The 8,400-nt window shown below is 44.8% G+C and overlaps 1 protein-coding gene across 1 annotated transcript in view; it reads right to left on the reverse strand.

Moving 5' to 3' along the window:
- HCK (HCK proto-oncogene, Src family tyrosine kinase) overlaps positions 1-2,158 on the reverse strand; it is a 39,948-nt gene extending 37,790 nt beyond the window's left edge. The window contains exon 1 of the mRNA XM_057703384.1: positions 1,910-2,158. The gene's annotated coding sequence lies outside the window, so the exon portion shown is untranslated. The remainder of the gene's footprint in view (positions 1-1,909) is intronic.
- Between the last annotated feature and the right edge of the window lie 6,242 nt (positions 2,159-8,400).

Raw genomic sequence — 8,400 nt, forward strand, 5'->3', positions numbered from 1 at the left:
GGTCAGCAGAGCCAGATTCTTCCTTCTCTCTTCTCTGCCCCAGACTCCCTGGGTGACCCTTTCACCCCTCAGTCCTCCTCATACACAAAAGCGACCCCTTAGGAGAGCCATCCAGCCTCTTGGTGTTTCCCCTAGAAACACCCATACATGCACCCAAGACCACACATCCAGGCTGGTCCCAGCAGTATTGTCTGTTGTCTTGAACCCCTGGAACAACTTGGATGTTCATCACCGAGGGAATGAGAAGTAAGGCAGGATGGTCCCCTGCTGGGATCTCCAGGTAGAAGGAATAAACGAGAGCTCTGTTTCCTATCCTGGCTAGACCCTGACAACTTAATGATAAGAAGGCAGGAGAAAATGCGATTGCAGAAGACTCTCACAGTTAGATAGCATTCATGCAGATCTTTAAAACATGAAAAACAATTTTATGTATTGTTTATGTATCCATATATATAATAAAATTTTAAAGACAGACAGGAAGGGCTGTAATTCATGACAGAGATTGCCTCTGGAGAGGGAGAAAAACAGAACTGAGAGAGATAGAAGGTGGGGAGGCTTTAATTTTATCTGCTACTTTTAGTAATTTTATTTTTTAAAAAACTGAAGCAAACATGACAACATATGAACATTTGTTAATTCTGGGTGATGGGTTCCTGGGGTATTTAGTAGGTTATTCTCTTCACTTTTCTGTATTTTAATGCCTCCCTCTGCCCCCCAAAAAAGGATAACGAAGAGAAGCAGTGAAGAGAACTGATATTGAGGCCTTTCTCTGTGATGGCCAAAGTCATTCTCAAAGTGTGGTCCCTGGACCAGCAGAATCAGCATCACCTGGGAATGCAAATTCTTGGGGTCCTGTGCCAAACCTACTGAATCACGAACTCTGGGGTCAAGGCCCAGAAATCTGTGTTTTAACAAGCCTTCCAGGTGATTCCGATGTACCACTAAAATTTGAGAACCACTGGGCTAGACCATAATAGCTGTGACAATAGTTAACCTGTATTAAGCAATTAGACCTGTCAGGCAGTGCTCTGAGAGCGTTCAGGCAGTAACAACCTAATCGTTAGAATAACCCTATGAGGGACCATATTTAATTATCCCCATCCTACAGTTGTGGAAATGGAAGCACGGAAAGGCCAAATCCTCTGCCCAAGGTCCAACTGGCAGGTTGCTCCCAGAAACCCCTTAATTAAGTACTACACTAAATGGTCACTTACATGACCTCTAACATACTCTAGTTTGCTGCAGCCTTGGAAGAAAAACTTAACAGCCCTCTTTGACAGATGAGGAAATTGGAATTTAGGGAGGGAGAGTGACTTGTCCAAGCCCTCACAAGGAGGAAAGCCAGGGGCTAGGCATCCTGTGGTCTGTCTAGGAGGTTTTGGGGTTTGACCTAGACCGCCTGGGGTTCAGAGCCCAGCCGGGAGGAGGAGGGAACTCAGCGAGAGGACCCAGCTGCAGCCCTGCCTGGGTGTGGCTCGCACCGTCACGCCTACGGCCAGCTGTCCCCTTCCCACTATGGCTGCCAACGCACCGTGACCGTGACCGTGACCGTCACCCACACCACCAGGAACCGTAAGGGCCTTCCCCTCTGGGGTTCCGTGAAGTCCTCCCCCCTCCCTTTTTCCTTTCTTTTGCAGAAGGGGAACCTGGACGGCCTAGAGAAGTGGCCTCTCAGGCATAAAGTCAACCCTCCAGCTTTCACAGGTTCGCAGTTCGGCTGTTCATCTGGTCACCCTCCACCGCGGGTCTGCCCGGCATCCCACCGCCTGTCCGCCGCTCCCCCGACGGTCCCTTTCCGCTACACCCCAACCTAAGCGGTTCACCAGCCCGGGTTCCCTCCGCAGCCCGAAGACCCTCAGGCCGAGGGTCACGGGCCGGTGTTCCCCGATCCCGGGTGCGCGGCACTCACCTGGGCGCCCGCTGCTCGTCTGGCGGGCAGCCCGGATCCTCGCAGCTCGAGCGTCCCCCCAGCTCGGCAGCCCCCGAGGTCCCGGGGCGCCCGTGCTCTAGGGAAAACGGACTGACTTTCGAGAAGAGGCTGGGGCTGCGCTCCGAGGGGCTTCGGTGCCGCGCGTCTTTGGGGACCCCTCTCGCGCTGGACCGTCCGCGTCCCCTCCCACTCGCCTCTAGGCCTCCGCGGTGCGCCTGGGCTGGAACCAGGGACGCGGTGGCGCCCACAGGCCATCTGGGCGCCTTAGCCGCGCCCGGAGCGATGCTAACCCCGCCCCCAAGAGTCCTAAACCCGCCCCCGAAGAGTCTAACCTCACCCCAGGGACTCTAATCTCCTTCCCCACCTCCCAAAATCCTAATCCCGCCGCCTAAGGATTTTTTAAAACACCGCCCATCCAAGGCTTCTAACCCTGCCCCCAAGAATCTTTACCTCGCCCCGAGGGATAATAACCCCGCCCCCAAGAATTTTAACGGGTCCTGTCCTAACCTCCGAGTAATCTAACACCTCCTCTAATATATTCTAATTCCGCCTCCCAACGCCCTAACCTTGTCCCAAAGGATTCTAAACCCCACTCTCTCGAGAACCCCAACACCTCATCTCCTCCTCCCGATCTTAATTCTGCCCCCAAAGGATTTTGAATCTCACATCTGAAGGAATTTTAATTTCGCCCACCGGAGATTTCTAATTCTGCCCCCAGGATTTTAATCCAGCCAACCGAAGGATCGTAACCCCTTTCTTGAAAAGATTCTAAACCAGCCCTCGGGATTTATGACCCTAATCCTAGGGATTCTAACCTCGCTCCTGGGTGATCCCAACCTGTTCCCATAGGATTCTAATCCCCCCCACAGGATTCTACTCCGGCCCCGGCCCCTTCAAAGATTCCATCCCCACCTTCCAGGGTTTCCATCCCACCTGTCAAAGGATTCTAAACCGGTTCGGGAGGATCCTAACCCCACCCTCGTCATTCTCACAGGACTCAAAAATCCACTGCCCCTCCCCCAAGCATTCCGATCCGTTTCCCCACCATTCCAATCTCCTCCTTCTAGCCTGGTCCCCTCCCCCACGCCGCGTCCCGAGCCTTCCCGGCCCTTCTGTGGTCTGCGGTTTCCGCTCCGCAGGCCCCTGGCTATTCAAACGCCATGCAAAGTTCCTTGCCCGCAGGAATCAGCCTGGCTCACTTCTTGCCGGTTTCCGGGCAGCTCAGAGGAGTTCGAAAATTGAGGGGGCGGCAAGTGGGGCTGGAGGGCACAGCTGGAGGCCGCAGATGAATGAGATGTGCCCAGGGCCAGGCAACGGAAAGAGAGGGACTGTCACCCTAAATTCTGCTGAACACACCTCCAAAATGTACAGGAATCCTACTGCGTCTGTGTAGTCCCACTGCTAACAGCCAGTTCATGCCACCATCCTCTCTTCATTCATTCATTCATTCATTCATTCATCCATACTATACTCGGCCTGGGCTACACAGGGCTTCTCAGGCTCAGCACTATTGACATTTAGGTCCTGAAATTCTTTGTTGTTGGGGGCTGTCTTGTGCATAGTAGAGTGCTGAACAGCATTCCTGGATTTCATCCACTAGATGCCAGTAGCAACCCCCTTCCCCAATTGTGACAGCCAGAAATGGTTCCAGACATGATCAAACGATGGGGGTGGGGCCAGAGGAGGGGACAGAACCATGAATGAGAAAGATAATGACTGCTCTTATGTGTTTGGTTTATGTACTTAAATACACATATGCACTTTTAAAAAGCAGATAATGTTTTAATTGTATTTAAGTTACTTGGAGGGTAGCTATTCAGTTTTGTCCTTTTTATCACTCCATCACTAGATACTATTAATATCTAGGCATGGTGCTGAAGGTCATTGTCTACATCTTCCATAGTCTATTTATCCATTCCCCTAGTCATGGACACCCAGGTTGCACACAACTTCACACTACCATAAACGATGCCACTGTGGACATCCGGATACGTGTCCCCCTTAAAAGAATTTTATAAAGACTAGTTTTGCCAAGAATGACAGATGATTGCAGAATGGCTGCTGCCTGGATTCCTTGACTGCCATTACCCCATATCTTGTCCCTTGGTATCATCTGCTGGTCTTAATTGGAGTTCCCCAGAAGCAGACCCTAGACAAGGATTTAAATGAAAGTCAGTTATTTGGAAGATACAGTAAACACTGGTAAGGGAGTGGATGAATGAGACAGGCAAGGGAAGAAAGCCAATTAAAAAAGCATTTTCAAGCAAGCTCCAATTGTGGGCTCCTGGAGTTCAATCTTGCTGGGGAGCGAACCCACTTCAGAGTCATCCCATCTGAGACATGAGGGAGCTGGGGCATTTATACACCAACTCCTGCCAGACATTGGATGAGGGTTGCTCCTGCGGGGGGCCAAACGGGGCGGGGGGGGGGTAGGGATATTAATCCTCCAGCGTTTCTGGCCTACCCCATGCATGCTCCAGTCATCAGAGAGAGCCTCTAGGAAGAGAGATGCAGGTTCTGGGGACATTAGAGGGTCATTTTCAGCATCAGCTACATCTTCTTCCACAAGTTTGCCATTCTGATGGCAAAGGACCACTGATAGCTGAAACATTCTCCTGTTAACAGCCAATTTCCCCAATTTTTTGCTATTAAAGTAATGCTGCAATAAAAATTCTTGTATATGTTCCCAAAGCCCCTGTCAATTTTATTGTGGCATAATTTTATAAATAAAATGCACCATTTAAAATACTCAGCTTGATGAGTTTTGGCACCGGTATACATCTGTGTAACCACCACACAAATCCAGATATGGAACATTTCTGTCACTCCAAAAGGCTCCCCTATTCCCTGTTGCACTCAACTTTTCCCACTCATTTCCTAAGGTAACAACTGATTGGATTTTTGTCATTATAGATTAGCTTTGTCTTTTCTGGAATTTCACATAAATGCAGTCATACAGTGTTTCTTTTTCATCTGTCTTCTTTTTACTCACATATTGCTTTTAAGAGTTTCCACGTTGTTTCATATTCTAGTATTTTGTTCCTTTTCACTGTTGCATAGTATTCCATAGTACAGATGTATCGCTATGTGTTTATCCATTTACTCGTTGGTGGATATTTGGGTTGCTTTTGTTACATGAATAAAGCTGCTATGAACATTCATGTACAAGTCTTTGTGTGAACGTTTTCATTTCTCTTGGTTAAATACTTTGGACTGGAATTGCTGGGTCATACAGTAAGTGTATGTTTAACTTTATAATACAATGCTAAATAGGCTTTCAAAATAATTATACCATTTTGCATTCCCACCAGTGATGTATGGTTTCCAGTTTTGTCACATCCTTGTCAACTTTGTATTGTTGTTCTTTGTAATTAAAAAAAATTTCCCATCTAACTCATATTAGCATCAAAGAACATTGAAATAATTAAAAATTTAACCCTAAAACACTGTCTGACTAGTATTTGGGGTGACAAACATTTTGTGCACTCATGCATGCGCTCATTCATTGTCATAGGGAGTATAGCTGACCACAAGAAGTGGTGCTAAATATTGCATCTTTGGAGTAAGACTAGAGTTCAAACCCTGGCACTGCCATTTATCAACTGAGTGATTTTCACAAATTGAGTCACCTCTCTGAGCCTCAGTTTCCTCATCTGTCAAGTGGAAATAATAATAGTATTTACCTCAGTGAGTCATTGTGATCAACTAACATCTTATGTCTGAGGGTGATAAGGATTATAAAAAAAATGAAGCAAAGCAAGGGGAGAGGTATCAGGGGTGCGGAAGGAATGCTGGTGTGACTTCAGACAGAGTGGCAGGGACGGCACCTCTGAAGAGGGAGCATATGAAGACAGACCTGCTGAATTGGGGGAGTGAGCCATGGGATAGTCTGGGGGAAGTGTGTTCCAAGCAGAAGGAATAGTAATGGCTAAAGTTCTGAGGTGCAACTGCTCTTGATGTGTTTAAGGAACACATGGAGGCCAGTATACCTGGAACAGATTGGGCACAGGAGAGAATGATGGAGATGATGTTGGAGAAGTTGTATGGTCAGAATGTGAGGCCATGAGCATCCTGGTATTGATATTAAACTGTAATTGACATGAGATGGGAGCCATTGGAGGGTTTTGAGCAGAGAAGTAAGCCATATCTGGCTTGTATTTTAATGGGGTCTCTCTGGCTGCTGTGTGGAGAATGGATTAGAGGGGCCAGGGGGAAGCAGGGAACCCAGTGAGCAGGCTGAGGCAGTCCTCCAAAGGCAAGATGATGGTGGCATGAGTCAGGGTGGTGACAACTGACCACTGTAGGAGATCAGAAAGAGAGAAAAGATCAGAATGCCTCAAACTTCACGGGTATGCACAAGGAGAGTCATTGCAGCACCACTTTTACTAGGAAAGAACTGGATAATCTAAAAGTCCATCATTTGGGGACTGGGAAAAAATGATAATATAATAATGGAGTACCAAGCAGTTGTCAAAAGAATAATGATGTTTTAAAACTAATCATATTTCTATATGCTAGCAATGAACAATCTGAAAATAAAGCTAAGAAAACAATTTCACTTACAATATCAATGAAAAGAATAGAATGCTTAGGAATCAATTTAACAAAAGAAATGCAAGATACTTGGAAAACTAAGAAACGTTCTTGAAAGAAGCTTAAGAAGTCCTAAATAAACTCATCTCATGGGATGGAAAAGACTTTTCTTTGTGAACTGGAAGGCTTAATATTGTTACGATGATGATACTCCCCAAAGTGTTCAACCAAATCCCTATCAAAACACCAGATGTCTTTTTTTTAAAATAAAAATAGACAAGTTCATCCTAAAATTCGTATGGAAATGCAAGGAACCCAGAACAGTCAAAACAATCCTGAAAAAGTAAACACTGGAGGACTCACTCTTTCCAACTTGAAAATTTACTACAGTAATCAAGATAGTGTGGTACTGGCATAGAAGTGGAAATATATGAGCGTGAGTCAAAAATTATCCGCACTCTGACTGTAGAAATTCTACAACCAGCGTGCGGGTAATTTTTGATTCACCCTCGTAGATCAATGGAACAGAATTGAGAGTCCAGAAGTAAACCCTCACATTCACAGCTAATTGATTTTTAACAAGGTGCCAAGACAATTCAATAGGGGGAAAGAATAGTCTTTTCCACAAATGATGTTGGAACAACTGGATATCCCCATGCAAAATAATGAGGTTGAACCTTGCCTCACACCATCCACAAAAATTAGCTCAAAATGGATCATAAACCTAAATGTATGAGCCAAAAACATAAAACTCTTAGAAGTAAATCTTCATGACCTTGGGTTAGGCAAAGCCATCTTAGATGTGGCATAAGTGACAAAAGAAAAAATAAACTGGACTTCATCAAAACTAAAAACTTGTGCTACAAATGATATAATCAACAAAACAAAAAGGCAACCCACAGAATGAGAGAAAACATTTGCAAATTAAACATCTGATAAGGTAATGGTATCCTAAATATTTAAGTAACACAACTCAATAATAAAAAGATAATAACTGAAAAGCGGGCAAAGACCTGAATAGATATTTTTCCAAAGAAGCTATACAAATAGCTAATAAGCACATAAAAAGATGCTTAATATCATTAGTCATTAGGGAAATACAAATTAAGCCACAATGAGGTGCTGCTTCATATTCACTAGAATGGCTAGCAACAAAAAAGACAGACAATTCCCACCAATATATTGTGGTGGGAATGTAAAATGGTGCAGCCCCTTTGGAAAACGGTGTGGCAGTTCCTCAAAAGTTTAGACATAGAGTTACCATATAACCCAGCCATCATACTCCTAGGTGTCTACCCAAGAGAACTGAAAATATATGTCCACACAAACATTTGTATATGAAATTTCCATAGCAGCATTATTCATAATAGCCAAAAAGTGGAAACTCTCATGTGCATCAATGGATAAATAAAAAGTGTTGTATCAATCCAATGGAATATTATTTGGCAATAAATGGTATGAGGTACCAATAGATGCTACAACACGATGCACTATGAAAATTTGTTAAATGAAAGAAGTAGTCACAAAAGATAACATATTGTATAATTCCATTTACATGAAATATCCAGAATTGGCAAATCTACAGAAACAGAAAGCAGATTAGTGGTTATCTAGGGCTGGGGGTTGGGGAGAAATGAGTGACTGCTAGTGGGTAGGGGCTTTTAGGGGGGAGTGGGTAATGAAAATGTCCTAAAATTGATTGTAGTGATGGCTGCACAACTTTGTGAACATACTAAAAATTACTGTACATTTAAATGGATGAATATGTGAATTATAATTCAATAAAAAAGTTTTAATGAAGAAAGTCCTTATGTACTAATAGGGAACAAGTGGGTAAGGTAGGGGGAAGCAAGGTGCACAACAGCTCCTATTGTATTTTACTATTTGTGTAGAACAAGAGAAAAAGGATATGGGAATTTATCAGCACATGCCTGGGC

The sequence above is a fragment of the Hippopotamus amphibius genome, chromosome 12 (assembly GCF_030028045.1).
Source record: "Hippopotamus amphibius kiboko isolate mHipAmp2 chromosome 12, mHipAmp2.hap2, whole genome shotgun sequence".
In the NCBI taxonomy this organism is placed as follows: Eukaryota; Metazoa; Chordata; class Mammalia; order Artiodactyla; family Hippopotamidae; genus Hippopotamus; species Hippopotamus amphibius.